Here is a 24,189-nt window from a genome sequence, read left to right on the forward strand (position 1 = left end):
GCCTGGGCAGTGGGGGCTGCAGCCCGCTGTTCAGCGGTTGGGGGAAGCACCGCCGTCTTCAGCGGGAACTGCTGAATGGGCACAGCGGGCATCCCCACGCCTGCAGCGCAGGCTGCACCCTCAGGCCGAGCAGCAGTGAACCCAGGAGCTGGCTCAGTCCCTGCACCCCGAAACTCCGGCAGGTCATTCCTTTGCAGTCTCTTCAGGATCTCTGCAGGGAGGTCAGGCATGGTCTCCACGGGTGCTCCTGGGAGACAGCACCTGCATGCATGTGCAGCACTTCTTGGGCCAGCCTCCACCACATGGGACCCACGGGGCGGGCTCCCTTGTTGCACAGGATGCCAATGTACACATGGTGCAGGGGAGTCCGTGTCATGGGGTGCCATGAGGGCAGGTTCCGGAAGACACTGGCGGGAGAGGCTGGCAGTCAGCCCTGGGCTCAGTAACCACCAGAAGACAAGGCTCCAAAAAGGCTGCCTGGCCCTGGGCGGCGGCCAGCAGTAGGCATGGCTCCAGTGGCAGCAGCAAACTTCCACACAGCCCCCTGGAGGATGTGACACTGACATCAGCAGGGTTTTCAGTGACAACAGACACAGGAGCTGCCGCTGGAAGCTTCGCCCGGAACCCCCGCCATTGCTTTTTCCTTTCGTAGGTGTGCTGTTCCATTTGGAAGTCAAGGTTGGTACCACCGAGGTAGGTTCTTGCTGCAAGGAACTTGAGGACATCCTTGTCCTTCTTTTGCAGGACATCAAGGACTCTGGACATGGTGACACATTGAGCCACACCGGGAATCGAGAACGATGCCTGGACCCCTCACTGCTTATTTATTTATTTTTTAATATTGCTGATAAATTACCATTGTGTTAAGGTCAGAAAAGAGCGGGCACATCTCTCCTAAGTGTTGGATTTTGGCTTCTAATGACATGGCTTTCAATGGGAGTGACAGGACTCCCTCCCCAGGGAACAGGTAGCAGTGTCTGGTGACGCTTTTGGTTGTCACAACTCTGGGAGGGCCCTGCTGGCACTTAGTAGGCTGGGGGCACACGGCTTTGGTGCCAGATGTCCAGATGCTGAGGTCAAGAGACCTGCTGAGTGCAGAAAGTCACTGAAGGGAGCCAGAGAGCAGGTGGAGGGACGGAGGCCTGCGGCATCTGTTTTGTTTTGTTGGGGGAGGCAGAGGTTTCCACAGTGTCTCTGGGGAGGATAGTCCTTGGTTCGGGCCAGGAGGGCTCTCTCAGCTCACCCTGTGGTGTCCTGGCTGGGCGGCAGGACTGAGCACCCAAGAAACAGGTGTGGGAGCTCTTTGGGGAATATCGTACCCCGTGTAGGCATCACTCTCAGTGTCCCTGCTCCCAGAGGCTGCTGGAAATGGAACAGTGGAGTCTCAAAAGCTGTTCTGGGATGTTCAGCCAGACCCAGCAGGCCTGGCCGAGTGCTGGCCTTTCCCAGGCTTCGGGGTTCTCAGCTTTTCAGCTGGAAGCTGTCAGAATGTTAATTACACGGAGCCTTACCCAAAATCCTGAGGCAGCTCTCAGGACGCACAGGAAAAGTCCTTGCTCAGACAGTACAGGCGTGTGGGCAGCTGTCCTCTGTTAACCTATTGACTAAAGCTGGGCTTGGCTTGCTTCTCCCGTTCCTTCCTGCGGGCCATTTCCAGGTGGGTCCCTGCTCCGGGTTCCTGTGTTAGAGCCGAGGGCAGGCAGAGGGCAGGCAGAGGAGAAAACTCCCTGGCAGCTTCCTTTGGCGGGGGTGGGGGGGGTGGGGGTGGAGGTGATGGGAAGATGAGAGAGCGTCCGTAGGCTACAGAGCAGGGCTGAGGTTCTGCCCTTCCGCCTACCCAACGTGCAGGCTGCACCTCCCTGCAGCACAGCTCGAACGACTGTCCTGTTTATTACATGTATTGTTTTAGTTAAGTAAGCAAGTCTTTATGGTGTCTAAAACAAAACGACAAGGGATTTAGACAAAGGGACAAGCATCTCCCCTCCGACCCTTAGCCATCCCCTTCCCATGCGGGGGTACCCTACAGCTAAGCACAAATCCCTATCTGTGTTTCTTTTTTCACCCTATACACAAGTAGCAGGTTTGATTTTGGGGATCATGGACATTCTTCCATATCAATAAAGACCTCTTTAAAAGCATGGTTCTGAAGTAGGCAGCCATACAGGTTAAAATCGATTAGGTTTGTGAGCTGGAAGACCACGCCTTCACCACGCCCCTGTGTGACCTCATCCCCCTACCTGGCCGCACCTGGGTGCCCATCAGCCAATCAGGTTAATTAACCACTCCCCTTTGGAAGTGGGTTAAAAGCCTAGGACATGGTGTGTTCTCTGTCTCTTCTTTTCCCTGGCCTCTAGCCAGGAGGGGGCTTGCTGTAGCCCTGCGCCTCCAGGGCACTTGGCCTTCAGGCCACCCGCCCTAGGCTTCCTGGCCTAGATGCTCCTCCACGTGGCTGGTTCCTGGTGCTCGATATGAACCCAGATTCACCTCTCTCTCTTAGATAAAGCTCTCACTCTCCTATGCATCTTTCATACTAAATAAAAGCTTAAAATGTACCATGCTGCCTTGTTTATTTATGCCAGTATTTACAGTTCTCTAAATATTAGGCAAGAACCCTCTCAGGCTTATTAATATTGGGGGTTTATTAACAAGCATATGGCGATATCGTACGGCACCCCACATTTCAATAACATATATGACACCCCAGATGGGACTTCTGGAGGACTTTAAGGGGCCACATTTCATATATTTTAGGGGGTCATATTTTAGGGGGTCATGTCCGATATCAGTTCTATGGTGTATGACTATACCTTCATCTACTGGGCCAAAAGAGACCTGTTTTTTAAAAAGGCTCCGAGTTTCTTTCAAAGCAGAAAGAATGTCCAATCCAGAAAACAAAAGCAAACACTTTTTGAAAGGTTTCGGCACAAGAGGCCACTTGCTTCTGATAGTTTTGATTTTTTTACCCGATTGAGATTTCTGACAGCCCCCCCCCCTCCCCCCCAGCATTTGTCCCTTGACTTGAAATCTCTGCCACATAGCTCTTCGGAACGGGGTGGGGGTGGGGTGTTGGACACTGCTGTGACTCACACGGTGGCTTCTCACCGCGTCATCAGATGCAGGTGTCTTGCGGAGGGAAGCCCAGCCTCAACTCCACACCAGAGGGCCGCGGGGTTGGGGTATACTGAGGCGCTCAGTCCCCACTCTTCCCGTCTGAGAACGCATACCAGCAGGCTGCCTGCGTGTGCGGGGCTTCTGCGGGACACCCAGGGCCCGCGTGAAAGACAACGCATGGGCAGTAAAGGGAGCGAGCTGGCGGCGTCGGGAAGCAGAGAGCGGCCAGGCGAGGAGCGCGCGGGCCTGCGGGCGTGGGGGCTCGGCGGCTGCGAGCGCTTTCCCGGTGTTGTCACTTACATGTCGAACGCGTTATTCTCAGTGGACACTCAAAAGAGGTGCAGGTACCGGGGACTCCAGGGGGATTCATTATTCAAGGCGCAAAATTTCCTCCTCTGGCCTGCAACACATTATAATTCAAATGAGGCCCGCACAATAGAAGAAAAATATGCAAGCAGATTTCTCTCTGTCGTGTTTCTCCCTCCTCTCTGAAGCCCTGTAATTACCGCAGGCAGGTGGAGCATCTGGGCTGTGGGGGAGTCCACTGTATTTTTACCTTCTTAGGAACGCGACTTGCCTACCGCATCAATATATTTTATTTTTAATTAAGCGCTGATTGCGAAAAATCCGAGTCTCTGCGCGAAAGCCTGAGTCGCAACTTTTTTTTATTCCCCCCTGTTGTTCTCAGAGCTCTTCCTGTTATTACTGTTTCAGATTCCTTCTTTAAAATCTGCTTTTAGTAAATGGTCGGCAGTTCCGAGGTGGCCCGATAGCGGGGACTGTCACCACCCCCCCTTTTCCCCAGGGCCCGGTCGGTTTCTTCGGGCGCGCCCCGCGGCTCCAGGCCCGGGACCCCGCGGTGGCGCGGGGCGAGGGCGGCGCTGTGCTCTGGGGATCTCCTGTGCCGATGTGCAGAAGGTGGCAGCGCAGAGGCCCCCTGGATCTGCGGGCTCAGGCCCCGCAGCGCCCCCGGCAGGACCCCGCGCCAAGGTTCCCCAGGAGCCGCGCCCAAGGAGGGGGGTGGCAGGATCCCCGGGGCAGAGGTCGTCGCCTTTGTCCCGGGTCCCTAGATGGGCGAAGAAGGCAGGGAAGGCTGCAAGGAAGCCCCATCGTGCAGACAGCCCCGGCGGAAGCAGGCGCCCAGGCTGGGGCGGGAACCCAGCTCCTCTCTCCCCGACGCCGGCCAGGAGGAGGCAGAGCCGGGCGCCCAGGGGCTCCAAGCAGCGCAGCAAGTCGGGGACGCTTGGGGACCGCCCCACCCCAGAAACTCCGGCCAACGTCCGAGGGGCTGCGGGCACCCGGGGTTCCGGAGATGCCAGCCGGTGCTCTGGTGTGTGTGTGTGTGTGTGTGTGTGTGTGTGGCTGCGGGGGACCGGCCGGGTCCTGCGAGCCGCGGTTCTGGCAGCGCGCACCGCCCCTCTTGCAGCAGGCCATGGCGCGGGCTGAACCCCGCATCCTCACCCCTGGAACCGGCCGTTCTGTGCGATCCGCAGGACCCTGTGTGCCCACTGGCAGTGCAGGGATGGCTCCCAGCCACCACGAGCTTGGAGCTTGCTCGAGGCTCTGCAGCCTCCTAGGGGCGAATCGAGGCCGGGTCGCGGTTGGCCCTGGTCGGTGCAGGGGGAGCCCGTGGACAGGGGGTCTGTCAGCAGGCTCAGAGGGAAGCATCCACCTCAGGTCCCCTGGGAAGTGCGATCAAGGGCAGAAGGCAAAAAAGGGAGTTTTTAAGTTGTGGCCAAAGCGGGGCCCAGAGCGGACTCAGGGCCTTGCCTGCCTCGGGGAGCTTCCTCCATTCAGGCTGCCGCTGGTTTCCTGGGCACCCTCTGCAGGGCGTGCATCTGCGGTCTTGGGTACAGAGCAGTGGCCAGGATCCTTGTGAGGAGTGGTGGGGCGAGCTACGGCTGATGGCTGGGCTGGCCTGCATGGCAGGACCGGCTTTCCTGAGGCCAGCAGGTGCCCCTACCTACCAGCTCGCAGGACCTGGCTGGTCCCCCGCAGCCACACACACACACACACACACACACACACAGGACCAGGTCAGGCTCTCTGTACAGCTGTGGGAGAATGTCCTCTCAGGAGAGCAGGGGTCAAGGCGACCACCAAACACCCAGGCCCCCACTCTTGGCCGCTCTGGGCTCTTCTCTCTCTCTCTCTCTCTTTTTTTTTTTTTTTGACAGGCAGAGTGGACAGTGAGAGAGAGAGACAGAGAAATGTCTTCCTTTGCCGTTGGTTCACCCTCCAATGGCCGCTGTGGCCGGCGTGCTGCGACCGGCGCACCGCGCTGATCCGATGGCAGGAGCCAGGTGCTTTTTCCTGGTCTCCCATGGGGTGCAGGGCCCAAGGACTTGGGCCATCCTCCACTGCACTCCCTGGCCACAGCAGAGAGCTGGCCTGGAAGAGGGGCAACCGGGACAGAATCTGGCGCCCTGACTGGGACTAGCACCCGGTGTGCCGGCACCGCAAGGCGGAAGATTAGCCTAGTGCTGGGCTCTTCTCTTGAAACTAATAGAGTACCAAAAAATGTAAGGTGTAGGAGTGGAATTGACATTTTGAGCGTCCATGATTGTTTGCAGCTCTTGTCTTTACTGTTGAGGAACAATGTTTCTCTTCCTATTTATTGAACTCTTTGCTTAGTACAGTGTTAATCTTGTGAGTAGAACTTGAACTGAAAGTAGATCATTGTAAAAACTAAGAGTAGGGACAGGAGAGGAAGGAGGCAGAAGGGTGGGGGTGTGGGCTGGAGGGAGCACAGAATGGAAGCATCACTATGTTCCATGAAATACATGAAATTTGTTCACCTGAAAAAAAAAATAAAACTTCTGCTGTACTTTTCTTTCTCATTTCAAAAGCAGTTCGTGTTTACTGCCGAATCAATGAAAAATACAGACACACAAAGGGAGGGAAGTCAGAACCAAGCAAGCGCGCTTTCACCACGTGGTGACAAACCTTTCCGGGGCATCCTGGGTACACACCCAGGGCCTCTGGGGTGATTTCTTCTTTTGGGGAACATCTCTCCTCGTGGGCATCCTTCCAGTGAGTGTGGCCGGATGAACAGGCCCTCTCCTTCATGGCCTGCGGGCACTTTTAGGGCAGGGCAGCAATGTGCTGTTTTCAACCATTCCCTCACTGGGCTGTTAGGGTGTTGCCCATTGGGGTATGTGTGTGTGTGTGTGTGTGTTTTAACCTCTGACTACACTGCTCCAGGGGCACTCCCCTGCTGGGTCAGGATGCATGTCCTTAATTATTTCCTTACCATGCATTTCTCCAATGGGCCGGGTCAGCTGTTATACATTTTTACAAACTCTCCCTACGTTTTGTCAAATCGACCTTTGGAAAGGTTATGTCCATTCCCACGCCCACCTGCCGAGAGTGCCGCCCTCATCAACCAGGCAGCTTGGTCTCCTCTTTATTCTTCTCTTTGCTGAGTTTTAAATGGGCACGTTTGCCTTTTTCTTCCTGTTTTCTAAGAACATTTTATATACTCAACCTAGTCATTCTTGGCCATACTTTTTGCCATTATATCCTCATTTGCTAATGTGTTCTCACATTTGAATTTGCATTTAAAAATTCTGCATAGTCCAGCGCTCAGTACCGTAATCTATGACTTCTTTGGTGTCGTTCTATGAGGTCCTTCCAAGCCTCAGCGTTTTCTCACCTACACACACCGCTGGAACATGCAGGGCGCCAGCTCCATTTCCATTCCTTTGGAATTTACCTGGACGTGTGGCTGGAAGTAGGAATGGGAGTGTATTTCCTGCGTTACTCTCCCGGCCCTTATGGGCAGTCCCGAATTCTTCCGACTCTACCATGCACCAGAGCCAATTCCCAGAGTAACAGGGCCAGCGGGAAAAACCTGGAGCGGGAGACTCTGAAAGAAACCCGGAGGCCAGAGGGGAGGGGTTGGGAAGCTTCCCCCAAACAGGAACCAGGCTCACTCTGCAGCTGTGCGCATTGGCATTGCATAGACTCGGATGAAGGCCAGCCTGTGCCACGTTTACCTTGCGGATCCTGAGTTATTTAAACCTCAGCTTTGCATTTGTGAAATGGGTATAACAACAGACCCTACCTTCCTAAATGGTGGTAAGGATAAAGTGATCATGTGCGTGTGAGATGCCTTGTCCTGTGACAAGCACTCTGTATCACGGTGAAAAAATAGGAAGGATGACTCCAACAGCATGGAATAGGGAGGTTTTAAAAATACATTCGTCACTAATTAATACATTACCAATAAGTGCAGAGACAGAAGTGATATATGCTCATGCATTGCACTTTTGAGTCCCAGAGAGCCTATCACATCAACCATAAGGACACCCTGCGGATGGCCAGGCTTATTCTCCCACAGCCTGGATCTGCTGCAGCCTGGGCTCCCACAATACTCACACACTTCAGGGGACCCCCCAGGACTAGTATTTCTATTCTCAAACTTGTTCCGAGGCGTCCTGGTGGACGCGCCGGCACGGAGGTGAGTCAGCTGAGCAAGCTGGCATGTGCAGAACTCCCAGGACAGAGAGCACTCCGACTTGAGCCCTAAGTGGGCAGCCATCTCCCTGCTGGCTGTCCCCCAGCTGGGGACTGCTGCAAAGAGAAACAGTCACTGGACGTCAGCCAGGGGCACCAGTCAGCTTAACCAAAGGGATCAATGGACGCTGTGTTTTCCCTCTGCAAATGAGGAAAGTGACATGGTGAGAAGGCATATGCCTCCTCTGGATCACAAATCCCGGGGGCAGAGGAGGCAAAGAGCGATGCTGCCCCCGAAGCCGCTATTTCCCATCCCAGGACGCCCGGGGCCGGGGCTCGGGAATGCCGCACTCCAGCTCCTCGGGCAGCAGGCAGCCGGGGCCCAGCACATTTTTATGAGGCATGGACAATGAGTAGCCATTCAAAAGGCCATTTGCTGCCTCTTCTTAGCAAAGGGCAAATATTTTAGGAATCCCTTGTTACCAGGCAAATGCCTGCTTGCTCTTCAGGGGAGTGGGACTTGGCTTGCTGCTGGGGCTTTAGGCTTTGCTTCTTCATTTCTGCTTCAGCAGAACACTGGGTCTTGGTACTGGCTGCACAGTGGGACTAGCCGCGGAGCTCTTAAGCATGCCGATGCCCAGCCCTACTTCCAGGAGGCGGATGAAATCAGCAGTAGTAAAATCCCAGAAGTCTGTATTGTTGCAAAGTTTCTTAGAGATTCTAACATGTAGATTAGGATTAGAGGCCCCCTTTTGCCTTGCCCTGCCTTCTGTGTCTCTCTTCCCCTACCTGGTGAGACCTAGCTTGCCAGGCAAAAGCTGTCCTAGCAAAATGTTCCTCCAGCTTCAAGGAGTTGCCCGGGGATCTTGTGAAAACGCAGGTTCTGCTTCGGCAAGTCTGGGCGGGGCCCGAGACCGCGCATTTCTACCAAAGCTACCAGGTGGTGCCCATGCTGCTGGTCTCAGGACCTCACTTTGAGCACCAAGAGCCTAGAGGTGGTTTCCCTGCTTCAGTGAACAGGAAAACCGCTCGATGAGCCTCCTGAAAAATGCTGATTCCAGGAAGGGGCTCCCTTTCAGGGGAACTGCTAGGACCTGGCAGATCAAGGGCGGCACTGGAGCAGGTGGTCAGGCTGCCTATGGCTGCCTCGCACATTCGTCTTCTTAGCCCATCCTGGAGCGCTAGCTTGCCTGGAAGACCATGTAGCCAACGGGACTGGGGTTGAAATCGAGCCTCGAGGCCCTGATGCCTTGGCTCCTGGGCCTGAATTCCAGCTTGCTGACTCTTGCTCTGACTTCCCTTAACAATCAGGCCAAATCCCATTAGCACAGGAGGCCTACAAGTCCTCGCATTTTCTTGGAATAAAGGAGCCGTCTGTTTAGGTTTGGGTTTGGACTGTAGAGTTATTTGACCTGTCCCCGCTCCTTGCCACTGTGACGAATGCATCAAGAGTCAGAGCACAGACCCTGGGATGATGAAAAGTAAAGGATTCTTGGCCCCCACCCAAGGAAAAACCTCCAGCAGGAATGCGAAAGATGCTGGGGAGGAAAATAAAAAGCTGCATGTGACCCTTGCGACATCAAATAAGAAGTCTCCAGCACATTAATGTGCTCTTTCAATTTCTAGGATGTGGCCTAGGAGGTAGGAGCAAGCTGGGACCTGCCATGGGGCTCCGAAGGAAAATGGACAAATGCAATCTGTCCTCTATTGGGCTCCTGTTAGGCGCGCCATGTTTCGAGGACAGATTATTCCGTCTATGCATGCCTCTGGGGTTTGGTTTTTCTCCTCGTTCTTCTCTTAGGTTTCTCCCTGTTTGGGCCATTCCGCTCCATCATCGGCTGGGAAAAAGCACTGCACTGTGGGTGAGGCTGTGCAACCCCTGTGAGGAGGGCTCCATAGCAGCCCGATAGGTTAAGGGGAGATTCTCAGTGTCATCACAGGTCTGATGGAACTCAACCAGGTGTGCTGTCCAGGCCCATGTCTGGAAGACAAATCCCAGCCCGGTATCTGAACAACAGTACACCCTCCCCATCCATGGTTCAAAAGTGGAAGCAACGATTTGGTAGAATGATTAAAACTTTAAAAGTGCTTTATTCTTTCTTTCAAATATTACTCTACATTGCTTCTGCTTCTCTTGCCTGTCTGGTACAACTGTCGTGAGGTAGGTTTGTAAGTTTATCATCACATGCACTATGGAAGAAGGGAGGGGTGACTTTTGTGTTTAAGAAAGGATTTTTTTTTTGACAATTTCTTCTCACTAGCTACATCACATAAGACATACCTCCTGTGCCTGTTCCTTGATCTAACACATATCTTGGTGAATTTTTCTTGGAGAATTTGATTACACAATCAAAACCCAAGTATCCTGCCGGGAGAGGCCGTGTTCTATGCCCTGGCTCAATGGAACAGTCACTGATCCAGCCAGAGAGAAAGGAAGACACAGGTCATCGGATCTCAGCAAGTACAATGAACCCTCCTCTCCCAAGACAAAGGAGAAGTATACAATTTCCCACCAACTCTCCATCCGTTTCTATTTTCTTTATCATAGCTGTTGCAGCTGTAAGAAATAACTCTAGGGACCAGGTCTCCACTAGGAGAAAATGTCATTCTTCATTCAAGTGCTCCAGAAGTGAGTTTAAACACACACAGTCTGCCGATGGTTAATGTGAGGTCAATAACTCTAGCAGCCAATATGTCTTTTCTTTTAAGAAAATGGGGAGCCCATTAAGCCTCTGCTGCAAAGCTGACACCTTGTATGGGTGCTGGTTTGAGTCCTGGTTGCTCCACTTCCGATACAGCTCGCTGCTAATGCACTTGAGAAGGCAGCGGGAGATGGCCCAGGTGCTTGGGCCCCTGCACCCCACATGGGAGACCTACAGGAGGCTTCTGTCTCCTGGCTTCAGACTGGCCCAGCTCCAGACATTGTGGCCATTTGGGGAGAGAACCAGTGGATGGAAAATCTCTCTTTTTCCTCCTTTCAAATAATAATAATTAAAAAAGAAAAACAAAAGAAAATGTAACAATTTGGGGCCGGCGCTGTGGTGCAGCGGGTTAATGCTGGCCTGAAGCACCAGCAACCCATATGGATGCTGGTTCTAGTCCCGGCTGCTCCACTTCCAATCCAGCTCTCTGCCACAGCCTGGGAAAGCAATAGAAGATGGTCCAAGTCCACGGGCCCCTGCACCACATGAGAGACCTGGAAGAAGCTCCTGGCTCCTGGCTTCGGATCGGCGTAGCTCCAGCAGTTGTGGCCAATTGGGGAGTGAAGACCTCTCTCTCTCTCTCTCTCTCTCTCTCTCTGCCTCTCCTTCTCTCTCTGTGTAACTCTGACTTTCAAATAAATAAATAAATCTTAAAAAAAAAAAGAAAGAAAATGTAACAATCTACCACCCACTCCTCACTGTGGAACACTACCAGATTTTTGTAGCTTGTCTGAGGGTAGAGAACAAGCTGTTGGTTGCCCAGCTTTTCACATGTAACTTGCATAAATTACTAGCAACTGCGTTCTTTCATTTATCTCTATAACCAGAAGTGTCAGGTCACCCAGGGCCACCGCTGGCGGTGAGGGTTATTAGGAGGGATGAAGCAGTGGGGCTAATCGTCATGGCTGTGTTGTGGCCAGGAGCCCTTAAGTGGGGTGCTCACCCCATGTCATCTCCATGGCTCTCGCCCATGGCTGTGTCCCTGGCGCACAGCACTGTCCTTGGCTCCAGCTAGGCACGCAGATTGGCTGTCTGGCTTTAAACCAGGCAGACAATCAAGTGATTTTTAATTTATAAATTGTTTCACACTGGCCGGGACCCTAGAGAGACGACACTACATTTCCTATCCATCTTGTCTCCATTTTCCTTCCACACAAAAATATGCTTTTGTTCAGTTGTCCCCCTCTCTCCTCCGCCCTCAGGGGAGGCTGAAACACTCCCCAGGAAAAGTCTCCCTTCTAATCATTGGTTTGCAAATGGATGCATGTGATCATTGTAGGCCAACGTCTGTGAAGGGAAGTCGCCTGGGCACTTCTCTCCTTTCCCTCTGTACACCTCGCGTCTGCATGCGATGCTGAGAACCGTGCCTACCTTCTCCTACCAGCGCCAGGTGAAGCAGCCACTCGGGCGGCAGAACAGAGAGACAGACAGACAGAACCCATGTCCTTGATGGTGTCCTTGAGCCTCGGAGTCACCAGCTCCCAGGCCTCCTTGCCGCTCTCTGTGACTTGGCACCGTGCATTTCCTTAGTGTCTCTTCCAGTTTGAATGAGAGCTTCCGGGGCTTGCAGCCCTTGGCCCATCATCTCAAGTGACTGAGCGAATTTCCAAACCAAGCTCTAGAAGACTCGCACTGCAGGTGACGGTAGAATGCAGAAGCAGAGCGGGTAGGTCATTTTGATCCTATGTTGCTTTGCTCAGGATTTGCTTAATTATGACCTGGGTGGGGCTTCAAAGTACGCTGCTGAACTTGGCATCCTTGCATTTCACAAACCTGCCAAGCTGAGGTCCCAGTTTGGAAATCTGATCCAGCTTTTCTTCATTTGGACACGCTAAACCAAACGTGCCACGGGCCGTGTGCGCATACAAAGGGTACGACTGCTGACTCTGAAGAACGGACGACACCTTCTTCCGGATTACTGGAGAGCAACAGATTGGGAGACTTGAGCGCCTGGATTACCGCGGGCTGGAGAGGCAAGTCACACCCCTTTGAGTGAAGAGTTGCCATCCGTAAGGTAAGGGAGACCATTGCTGAGACTTTGGATGGAAGGGTTAATGGAAGCCACAAGCAGAGGACTGGGTGAGGGTAAGGGTGGGGGATACAAAGGGAAGGGTGGAAAAACGGGTTCATTCTTTCTGTTCCTGGGGGCAATTTTTTTGTATCCAGCTGTTACCCAGTCTACAAGGCCTTTTGTTTGCCATGAGCACCACCTCCAGCCCAGGTTAAGCTGTCTTTCCTCCAAGTGGTCTTCCCAGATCTCTCGAGCAAGCACTAATAATGCTTTTTGGGAACTCACTCGTTTCCTGAACTCCTTACTCATGCACTGACCACGCTGTGTTGTGTTTCTTTTCTGGTATTTGTCTCCAGTTGCATCTTTAGGGAAAGGACACAGAGCCTAAGGCCACAATGACTTAATTGGAATCCTATTCCGGGGCTTCGGCCTTGCAGGAGTCGGGGCCCAGTTAGACAATACGACAGCCTTGTCTGGCTCTAACACTCGGTGGCCAGTTAAGTCCACTGTGGAACGCAGCTGGGCAGAGTGAATAGCACACAGCATTCATTTTCTGTGGCTACCACAGCAAATTTCCACCAATTTAGTGGCTCCAAACAACTGAAATTGGTTACCCTGGAGTTCCAGAGGTCAGAGGTTCCAAAATGGGTCAGCAAAAGGGGGTGTCTTCAGGAGGCCCCAGGCTCTGTTTTCTTGTCTTTGTCAACTTTGAGGAAGCCATCTGCGTTCTTGGACTTACAGCACTTTTGAGACTCCACTGCACTCCCTCAGCACAGCCAGGCTGATCTGTCCATCTCAAAGTCCACCTCGCCTCTCAGAGGTCACACATTCGCTGTCCTGGGGAGCTCTGGGGCGGGTCTCATGCTGCACGCCAGCTCCGTACGCCGTGGATCTCAGTTCCCGTCTCTGTAAAATGAGGAGTTATGGGGACGATGGAAGGCGGCAGACTCCTAGTTTGGCGCTGTTGGAGGTTCTGAGTTCAGGTCATGGTTCGCTTCTGAGTGGCTTGCAAGCAGAGGCCAAGGACCAGGCCTTCTCTCTAACCCTTTTGCTTCTAGCTAGTGCTGGGACCTAAGAAGAAAAATCAATACGTGTAATAGATAATTACCTGGATCAATGAGAATGCCTCACACACAATCCATGCTCTAAAATGATTTGTCGATTGTTTGTTATTTTGGTGATATCAGGTAGAGTGGGGCGCATCTGATTAAATGCTATTGTAGGTCCAAAATATAAATTCGGATCCGTCTGTTGCACTTTCACCTAATTACTCTAAACACTGTGGGAGGGGGGAAGGGGGAATCCGTGCACAACACAACGTAAGGAAAAAGCAGAAGTCTTGCTGCCAGCGACTTGTCCCCGCGGTCTGGAAACTTCTTGGTTTCCTAGGGCGCAGCTGACTGCTCTCTCTGCAACCGAGAAATCTCTCAGAGGGCCCTGTCCAGTTAGGGCACACAAAGCAGGGCTTATTATTTAGAGAGCACACAATGCCCCCTCACATGGGGCACGAGGAGGGAAGAATGTTTTTTACGCCAATTCAAGTGCCCTGGAGCAGTAAACCGCCTTGGGGCAAAGACGCTCGCAGACTAATTGGGAGGATGCTGGCAGGAGGGGCCGCGGCGAGGTGAGCTGCCTTTCTCTCTGGTGCCCAGGGATGCCACGCCACTCTTTGTGCGTTCCCCCCTTGGGACAAGCTGCGTGTCAAATAAACAGTCAAATCACACGCAAGGTCCAAAGCCGGCGCGCTGCAGCTTCCGCCGGAGGAAATAGTGCCAGGAGCACCAGCCCGTCTGCCTAGCTGAGGGGGAGCCGCGAGAGAACTGGGTCGGTGAGGACACGCTGGCTGCTTAGAACCCGCTCCCAGGCCCCACCCCGCACACTCAGGGTGTAACGGAGACAGCGGCCTCGCCTGGTGCCTTTCTCATAGCAGCTGCCCCAGGGGCAGAGCAGGTGATGTGTCTGCAGCGTGGGCTGGGAGAGGCCGGAGACGGACTCCAGAGCTGCGAGGCGGCCGGGCCGTCGGACAGGACAGTAGAGGGACTGCCCGAAGAGGAGACTGAACGCTAAGGGGCCCCGCTGGGCTTCCAAGGCCCGGGGCAGGCACGTAAGCCAGCGACGATCGCAGGTTCTCAGCCCCCTGGCTCATGGAGGTGGAAGTTGTCAACTGGACTTTCTGGCACAAACTGGGGACTCTGTTCGTACAATGAGTGACCCGAGTGTAGGATGTCTGGTCCCAGGAGAAGGTGGGCCCACAGACGTGGAATAGTCTCCTTGTCTCATCTCTAAGCGGAGCAGGCGGGAAGGGGAGCCCTGTGGGTGGAGGAGGTACATGCCAGCGGCCACAACGTATCCCAGCGGTGATGGCCGTCACACAAGCCTGGGCACCCAGGGCAAGCAGCCCAGCTCCCCGGGCTGGGGTTACCAAGGTGTAGTGGGCGAGAGAGGGGTGAACAGGGGAACCTTCAAAAGCGTCTGGACTCGGAGCCGATGCGTGCGGGAGCGCAGAGCTGAGCTTGGCCGGCCCTGAGCGCCTCCATGCAGGCTCCTGGATCTGTGCTGACTCTGAGGGCCGGAGGCCACGCAGGGCTCAGCCTCGGAAGCTCCAGCACGTGCTGAGCAGGACAACTCGAAAAGCAGAGACACCTGCAGGCTGTAAGGGGCGTTAGGAAGGGGATTCAGGTTAGGCAGGCTGTGCTTTGGGGTCCTTTTGCCGCAGGGCGGATAGCGAGCTGTGCATCTGGCCTTGGATCATAACTCCCAGGTCAGGCCAGCCCTGTTCTATAGAGGGCTTTCAAGGACGTACAGCAGCCCTCCCTTACCCTCTTTGCTTTCTCTCTTTGTGTGTGTGTTTAAGGTTGCGTTTATTTGCTTGAAAGGCAGAATTACAGAATGGCAGAGGCAGAGAGAGGTCGTCCATCTGCTGGTTCACTCCCCAGATGGCTGCAATGTCCAGAGCTGGGCCGATCTGAAGCCAAGAGCCAGAGCTGCTTCTGGATCTCCCAAGTGCTTGAGCCATCCTCTGCTGCTTTCTCAGGGCATAGCAGAGAGTGGGATTGGGAGAGGAGCAGCTGGGACTCGAACTGGCGCCCATGTGGGCTGCACAGGCTGAGGCTTAGCCTACTGTGTCACAGCACCAGCCCCAACTTTCTGCACTTTTAATCACCCATGATCAACTGTGGTCTGAAAGCGTTAAATGGAAAAGTCCTAAAATAATAAATCCCTGTGCTTGAAACAGCACGTTGTTCTTAGTAGCATGATGACATCTGGTGCAACCCCTCTCCCTCTCGCCCTGGTGTGAGTTTTCCCTTTGTCCAGTGTATCTGTGCTGTGTGGGCTGCCCCTTAACACTCTTCTTGGGTAGGGAAGAAGTAGAGACAACTGGCCATGGAGTCTCCACCTTGCAGGGCCCCCACATCCACTGCGAGTGCCAGCTCTCAGCACATCCCAAATCCACAGAAATCCCATGTTGAGACACTCAGCGGAGGTCTGGATGCCGGATGAGAGCCGGGAGGAGCATGGTATTTATACCCTGTGCCAGAGCAGAATTGCCAGACTTCTCACATAAAGCTAAAATGTTCAGTTAATTTTGAATTTCAGAGAAACAGTGAATACAGCTTTAAGTACTTTATATGTGTTATGTGTATCCTAAACATTGCAAGAGGTATACTTATGTTGAAAATTATTTGTTTCTATTTTTTAAAAAAGATTTATTTATTTATTTATTGACAGGCAGAGTTAGACAGTGAGAGAGAGAGAGAGAGAAAGAGAGAGAGAGAGAGATATCTTCCTTTTTCCATTGGTTCACCGCCCCCAAGTGGCCCCTACTGCTTGTGTGTTGCGGCCAGCGCGGTGTGCCGATCCGAAGCCAGGAGCCAGGTGCCTCCTCCTGGTCTCCCATGCGGGTGCAGGGCGCAAGGACTTGGGCCATCCTCCACTGCACTCCCGGGCCACAGCAGAGAGCTGGACTGGAAGAGGAGCAACCGGGACAGAATCTGATGCCCCAACCGGGACTAGAACCCAGGGTGCTGGTGCTGCAGTCAGAGGATTAGCCTAGTGAGCTGAGGCGCCGACCATAAGATTTATTTATTGATTTGAAATGCAGAGTTAGAAAGAGAGAGCGAGAGCGAGAGAGAGATCCTCCATCCATTTAATGGTTCACTCTCCAAATGGCCACAATGGCCAGAGCTGGACCGATCCAAAGCTAGGAGCCATGAGCTTCTTCCAGGTCTCCCATGTGGGTGCAGAGGACCAAGCACTTGGGCTATCCTCTGCTATTCTCCCAGGCGCACCAGCAGGGAGCTGGATCGGAAGTAGAGCAGCCGGGACTTGAACCGGCGCCCACATGGGATGCTGGCACCACAGGCAGTGGCTTTACTGGCTGTGCCACAGCGCCTGCCCCTTATTTGTTCTTCTGAATGCAGTTCAAATTTAACTGAGCATTCTGTTTCACTTGGCCGTCCTCTAACAGAGGCCCATATAGAACCAGCTGGACAGAGACACCTCCAGGTTCTGGGCCCAAGCAAACCAGGCAGGTGTCTTCTTTACTTCACGCTGCTAAAGGTCTATTTTTTTAAGACTAGATCTAGAGTCAGCAGAACATTTGCCCTGAACGTCTTTGAATTTTAGTTTGTAATCCCTTTAGGGCCGCCTGCCAATGAGTTTTAAACTATGCATGAACACTGATAAATAAGCACAGGTAGGGCTGCTGTGGGGAGAGAGGCAGAGCCGGTGCAGGCCCGACTCAAACATGCTATAGACTAGATACTTCTCTCCTTTGTTCCTAACTCTCCATAGTTAGATCCACCTAGGGAAAGAAGCAGTGACTTTGATCTCAATGGTCCAGGAATTCTTTTTTTCAAGATTTATTTGAAAGGCAGTGACAGAGAGAGAATTAGAGGGAGAGAGAGAATCCTGCATTTGCTGGTTCACTCCCTAAATGGCTGCAATGAGGGGCCAGGCTGAAACCGGGAGCTGGGGACTCCATCCGGGTCTTCATGCAGGTGGCAGGGGTCCAGGTACGTGGGCCATCACCCTCTGCTTTTGCAGGTGCATTAGTGGGGAACTAGACTGAAAGTGGAGCAGTGAGCTGGCACTCTTATGGCAAGCTGTGGCATAACCTGCTGCACCACAATGCCAGCCCCTGGGCCAGAAATTCCCTGGCTGAAATGACCCTGGGGTAGCAGGTAGGTTGACAGTTCGCAGCTAGTGTGGCCTGTCAATCACTCATCCCTGTTAATATGCGGACGCTCTTTTCCTTTATATCAAACTTCAGTTGCTCAATGAGGCAGTGGAAGCCCGGTCTCTGGCAGGTGCATGGGCACTGGACACCACCCCGTGCACTTGGCCGTGAGGAGACGTTAGGGCAGCTTTCAGTCTGAGCATCTCTGTCTGAGGCTTTAGCTAAGCTTTGTTCCCATCTGAGACTTAATTGCTGGGGTTGTTTTACATGGAAAGATAAGAAAACAGTTGAAACTGGGTTTTGTTCTAAGAAGATAAAAATACAGTCGCATTTTAGTGAAGAAGACTGTGTGTAGTAATGGTAATCAGACAATCGTGGTAAAGGCACCCCGATCGCTGGGCAAGCTTCAGTGAGTCCTAGCCCCACCCTTGGGCATCGAGAGGCCTGGGATGCAGATACATCGCTTCCATCAGCTCTCCACTCAGCTGTCCGGGTCCCCTGGTGTTCCTGGTGCACAGTCTCCAGATAAGTGCAAGGTGCTGGCTCCCCTTCCGACACTCAGCAGTGCAGGGGAGGATAGGAAAGGATTCCTGCTCAGCTTTTTCATGTCTACACACCAGAGTGGCTCTCCCATGTGGATGCAGGGGCCCAAACACTTGGGCCACCCTCTGCTGCTTTCCCAGGCCCTTAGCAGGGAGCTGGATAGGAAGTGGAGCAGCTGGAACATGAACCTGAGCCCATATGGGGTGCTGGTGTCGCTGGTGGTGGCTTTACCTGCTACAGCACAATGCCAGCCCCTCAAAATTATTTCAAAGCTTATTTTCATTGCAGATTTCTGGGTCTCACTCATCTCCTAAGTAAAGTCCACACATCTGTACTTTTTATAATGCCATAGCCCCGGGACTCTTGGGTGTATAGGGTTTCAGGGCCACTGAGCTCATCCAGCCTGTGGCCTTCCTGCTGTCCTTGTTGTCATTTGATTTCCTGTGAGTGTCGCTTCTTCCCAATGCAATTCCAAGGGTAAGAGATGTATTGCAATTTCTTTTTCTTTTTTCTTTTTGTCCTCTTTAGTTTCTGGTTCACTGTAGGCATTCAAAAACAGTGTTTATGCAAGACCTGAAATAATTTATTTTTGCTTAGAGTTTGTTCAAAGAATCTCCCCTTTCCCCCTAGAAGATTGCATCATGAATTTTCCAGTTTTGTTTTAAGACAAATTGTGTGCTCTCTCTCTCTCTCTCTCTCTCTCTCTCTCTCAGAACCAAGTGCCTTGAGTCTAAGTCCTGTTTCATCCAGAACAGCGAGGGACCTATTGCTGGGAGTAATTGTCTAACCTGAAAGGTGGAGCAGTCTTCACCCGGCCCTGGAACCTCTGTTGGCAAAGAACCGTGGTGATGCAGGGTGAGTGGCTGTTGGGGGCTGGCCGGACATGTGCAGGGTGTGGTCGAGAGGGGTGCAGAACCCTCCCCCGCCCAGCGGGTGTCCCTGGCTCAGTGCGTGCAGACAGGGTCATTTCTTTTCGGGTCAAGAGCACAGCTCAGGGGACCCTGGAGAGCAGGCACGGGGCAGCTGCATTTTGAGGGAGTTGAGAGCCGGGGGAGTCGTGTGCTGGGAGGGGGCCTCAGGCCGTGCTGCACCCCTGAGGAGGGCGAGCTCCGCTCTCTCCTAGTCTCTCACCGGGAACGTTCAGACGCAAGTGTGGAGAGCCGGAGGGGAAGGGGGCTGGAGCGCGGAAGCCGTGCCTCTCAGAGTTGCACCCAAGCTCACTGGGTCCAACTCCCCTCCGGAAATGGGGATCTGATCTACAGACCCCTGGTCTTCATGCTACAGGAGTCTCCCGGACAGGCCGTTCACCCCATCACAGCACAGGTAGGGGTCCGAGGGGGCTTCTATCGCCTGAGCCATACTTCACCCCATTTCGCTTCTCCTCCCCTCTGCTGGCAATCCTCTGTCCTCCCTGTGCTGGCCTCAGCTCTCAGAGACACTGCTGTATTTGCAGAGAGATCACGTCCCCTCCAGTGTTCGCTCGTGCAGGTTGGATGTGTGCAGTCACGCCCACTTCTCCTGCGCCTTGGTTCTCTGCCTTCTCTGCCTTCCCCTCAGTGATTTCTTGCCCTAAGCGGCTCCATCTCCAAGGGGAGCTCCATCTGCTTCCGTCCGTAGCGTTTCCATCTTCTTGGGTGCTCGGGCTTGAACGAGTGAAGTCAGCCACTCTCACCCGAAGCTGCTCTGGGAAGTGTGTGGAGAGCAGGTGTGCGCGCGTGTGCCTCATGCTCCGTGGCATTTTTAAATTTAATTTAGATTTTTTACAAATCTTGGGACAGTCTTTGTTTTGGAGAAGTGCCCTGCCCTTGGCATCAGCTTGAGGGGGTGGCGCTTGAGGTAGGACTGTGCTGAGGAGAGTCTGTAGGGGCGCTGAACCCCCCGTGTGCGGAGGCTGAAGCCAGAGGAGGGCTGAGAAGCGGAAGTGGCTGCGACGCACCACTCGTCACCTGCCTGAACCCTGCAGAGGTGTGGTTCCCACTGCTCTCGGCACCAACTTGAACCTCTTGTTTTGGTCTTGACCTGGCTCTGCACCTCTCCAGTTCATCTTGTCCCCTCCCTGAGGGACACTGTCCCCCAGATAACCTGAGCAGCAGGATCCCAGCCATTCTGATGTGCCTTGTTTGTCCTCACAGAACTTTACTCCCCGAGAGTTTGGCTTGGTCCTATTGGTAATCCGGGATCGATCAGAGCTTCAGGAGTGGTAATCTGTCCACATTTATACTTGAGGACAATCAAGCCCATCTAAGCCTGTAGGAGGCCTGAGAAGACGCAAAGCAGTAGAAAGAGCCTGTGGCTGGGCTTTGCCGTGGGGACCACACGAGAGCCGTGTGTGAGTTTTGAGCAGGGTGGAGGAGTGAGTCCCCCTGGCATGTGAGATGGCTCTGGCTGCTGGGTGTGGGTGACTACTTGCTCTTGAAACATGGCAAGAGTCAAGGATGCTGCCCAGTTTCCAGCCTGGGCAAATGGGTGCATGGGGTGCTGGTCACCGACCTAGAGGTCAGGGAAGAAAGAACAGGAAGGGGCAGAAGACCAGAAATTCATTTAGATTGTGATGTTCTGAGTTTGAGGCACTTTTGGGACCTCCAAATGGACTTGTCAGAAGTTTTTCCAAGAGGGAAGTGGGCTGGAGCAGTAGACTCAGGAGTCAGTAGATGGCATAAATGGCCAAGGTCATGGGAAGTGTGGAGAGAAAGAAGGAGAGAGAGGAAGGCCTTGGACTGCGCAGCCAGGAGCACGAGACTCTCAGAGATGAGACCCCCATAGAGACGACTGAGCAGCAGAGGGAGGGGGGAGAAGCAGGGGAAGGTGGGCAGGGTGTGGGGTCATGGAAAGTAAGGGACGCAGAGACAGGAGTAGTGCTGCTGCAAGTTCAAGTTCGGTGAGCACAGAGCGGAGGGTGCTGGCTTTGCTTAACATGTAGCCAGGGATCCGGGTGGCTGTGGAGGCTCAGTGGGCTCGGGGCGACCTCCCCCTGGCCCTGTACCTCTGGCAGGACCCTCCCACTTCCTGACACTTTCCTCACTTGCTTGTGACCCTCTCGGCTGGCCCCGAGACCCTGTATGGCCCACAAAGGCGGGCTCTGTCTCTCTGTCACTCACAGGGAAGGGGGTGAACAACTTCCAGAATAAGTGAGGGAGTGCAACTCCGTGGGGGACAGCAGGATGCTTTCTTATTTAGAAAAGTGTGAGATGTTTGTTATTTAGTGCTGGAAATGCAGATTTAGTAGTCCTTAGAATTCATAAGTGGTCACGCTCAGACAAATTTGACTCTGATGTTCTCTCTCTTAAAAAAAGACTTAATTTATCTTTTTTTTCTTACTATGTAATATTAATACATATATTTTTTTAAATTTTATTTAATGAATATAAATTTCCAAAGTACGATTTATGGATTACAATGGCTTCCCCCCCATACCGTCCCTCCCACCCACAACCCTCCCCTTTCCCACTCCCTCTCCCCTTCCATTCACATCAAGATTCATTTTCAATTATCTTAATATACAGAAGATCAGCTTAGTATACATTAAGTAAGGATTTCAACAGTTTGCTCCCACACAGAAACATAAAGTGAAAAATAATAGATGATTTTTTTTAAATGATGATGAAATCAGATCAGACCTATTGTCATGTTTAATCCCAGTGAGAGTCAAGTTGGGAGTTGATAATTTTTTTTTTTTTTTTTTTTTTACAGAGGATCAGTTTAGTATGCATTAAGTAAAGATTTCAACAGTTTGCACCCCCATAGAAACACAAAGTGAAATATATTGTTTGAGTACTCGTTATAGCATTAAATCTCAATGCACAGCACATTAAGGACAGAGATCCTACATGAGGAGTAAGTGCACAATGACTCCTGTTGTTGACTTTACCAATTGACACTCCTGTCTATGGCATCAGTAATCTCCCTATGCTCCAGTCATGAGTTTCCAAGGCTATGGAAGCCCTCTGAGTTCTCCGACTCTTATCTTGTTTAGACAAGGTCATAGTCAAAGTGGAGGTTCTCTCCTCCCTTCAGAGAAAGGTACCTCCTTCTTTGAAGACCTGTTCTTTCCACTGAGATCTCACTCACAGAGATCTTTTGCCAGAGTGTCTTGGCTTTCCATGCCTGAAATACTCTCATGGGCTTTTCAGCCAGCTCCGAATGCCTTTAGGGCTGATTCTGAGGCCAGAGTGCTATTTAGGACATCTGCCATTCTATGAGTCTGCTGAGTATCTCACTTCCCATGTTGGATCACTCTCCCCTTTATTTATTCTATCGGTTAGTGTTAGCAGGTACTAGACTTGTTTATGTGCTCCCTTTGACTCTTAGTCCTTTCATTATGATCAATTGTGAACTGAAATTGATCACTTGGAATAGTGAGATGACATTGGTACATGCCACCTTGATGGGATTAAATTGGAGTCCCCTGGACAGTCTCACACACACACACACACACACACACACACACATCTTCCACCTGCTGGGTCCCTCTTCAAATTGTGCAATAACTGAGGCTGGGCTAAGTCAAAGCCAGGAACCAGGAACTCCATCCAGGTTTCAAGCAGGGGTACAAACACTTGGGCATTGCCCACTGCCTCCTGGGAAGCTAGACTGGAAACGAGGCAGGCAGGATGTGAACCAGCACCGCATAGGATGTGAACATCTTAAGCAGCGGCTTACCCTGCTGTGCCAGGTTCCTGCCCAGACGCTCACCTTCCATTCCCATTTGGGAGCTCTGAGCTTGCTCAGCCTCAGGCATGGCACTCCAGAGATCCTGGAGCCGCACTTTGAACCCTTCCAGACCCAATATCCTCTCTGATTAAAATGCACTCTGCAACTCTTGTTACTTTCTTACGGTGAAATGCCTCCATGATAGAATCCACCTTTACGTACAACTGCAAACACTGACGTCCTGGCTGTAAAGAAGAATACAGGGAAATAAACAGAAAGTGAGTACAGGAAAGGAATACTAAAACCCAGAAGGGAGCTCCTTGGACTTTCGCATGCGCAGGAGCCACCTGGAGACCTCGTTACGGTGCCCCTTCAGGTTCCGGTGCAGTGGCTCTGGGGTCTGGACAAGCTCCATGTGATGTTGTAGATGCTTCCGGTCTGTGGGCCACGCCTCTAGCAGCCAGGAATGAGGGCTGCTAAGGACACACGTGGCGGTTTTCTCTTCTTCTAACCGATGCGTTTGGATTTCATGGGAGTTAAAGAACATTTAATTGAATATTGACAACTTTCTTCAGCATTGGTGTTTTGGAGGAAGATCTACAGGATATAAACGTGACCATTTTAAAGACAGGGTTGTACACACGTGAGGACGATTGTGGTGGCTCAAACACCAGGATGTGTTTTCTGGCAACAGCGACTCACCCCGGGAAAAGTTTGAGAGGAAAGAAGGCACCTCACTTGCAGTTTTCACAGTAGCTTCAGTATTGGATGGTGCAATGTACATTGAAACCACGCAAAGAATATTTTGCGATTAGATGTAAAGCATTGTTAGGTTCGAGTCTCAGAAGACCCTAAACGGGCTGGCATTGTGGTGTAGTGGGTAAAGCAACCTCCCACAACACCAGCACCTGTTCACATCTCGGCTGCTCCACTTCCAATCCAGATCCTTGCTGGTGCATCTGGGAAGCGCAACAGAAGATGACCCAAGTGCCCGAGCCCCTACTACCAACGTGGGAGACCAGGGAGAAGCTCCTGACCCAGCCTTGGCCGTCTGCGGAGTGAACCGGAAGATATGTCTCTGTGCCTCTCCCTCTTTCTCTGTAACTCTGACTTTCAAGTAAATAAATAAATGTTTTTTAAAAATAAAAAGAAAACCATAAACATATCCCTGAGGCTTCCATAGTGCTGAGAACCCCCAACCTGGAGGCATTGAGGAAGAAAATCAGCCGTGGGTGGAGGCTCCCAGAGGACAGGGCTGTGCGCGCAGAGGGTGTCTTTCCCTCCCTGGGAAGGAGCCACAGCCAGAATGCATTCACTAGGCCGAGTTTGCAAATCTGAAAATGCTGCAGGGATACCAGGGGCTTGTGTCACAAAAAAGATGGAAGCGACACAGTTTCCCAAGGGGAGCCATTCCCAAGGTGCTGCCTGAGACACGATCATGCATCTCTCTAGGCACAGTTTGTGCCAGTGCTGTTCCTGCTAGCACAATCACGTGCGACCAGCTGACGGCCTTCCTGTTCCAGCCCACCCTGGAG

General features: G+C 52.5%; 1 long non-coding RNA gene across 2 annotated transcripts; it reads left to right on the forward strand.

The window, feature by feature from the left end:
* The first annotated feature begins 542 nt into the window (after nucleotides 1-542).
* On the forward strand, nucleotides 543-23,819 carry LOC138845257 (uncharacterized). Of its 2 annotated transcripts, none has more exons than XR_011382149.1 (3): nucleotides 543-678; nucleotides 18,718-18,859; nucleotides 23,598-23,819. It is a non-coding gene; the product is annotated as an uncharacterized lncRNA (long non-coding RNA). The 2 variants fall into 2 exon arrangements; XR_011382150.1 differs by having other exon boundaries at nucleotides 554-693.
* Nucleotides 23,820-24,189: the final 370 nt, after the last annotated feature.

This window comes from Oryctolagus cuniculus, chromosome 14 (assembly GCF_964237555.1).
Source record: "Oryctolagus cuniculus chromosome 14, mOryCun1.1, whole genome shotgun sequence".
Taxonomy (NCBI): Eukaryota; Metazoa; Chordata; class Mammalia; order Lagomorpha; family Leporidae; genus Oryctolagus; species Oryctolagus cuniculus.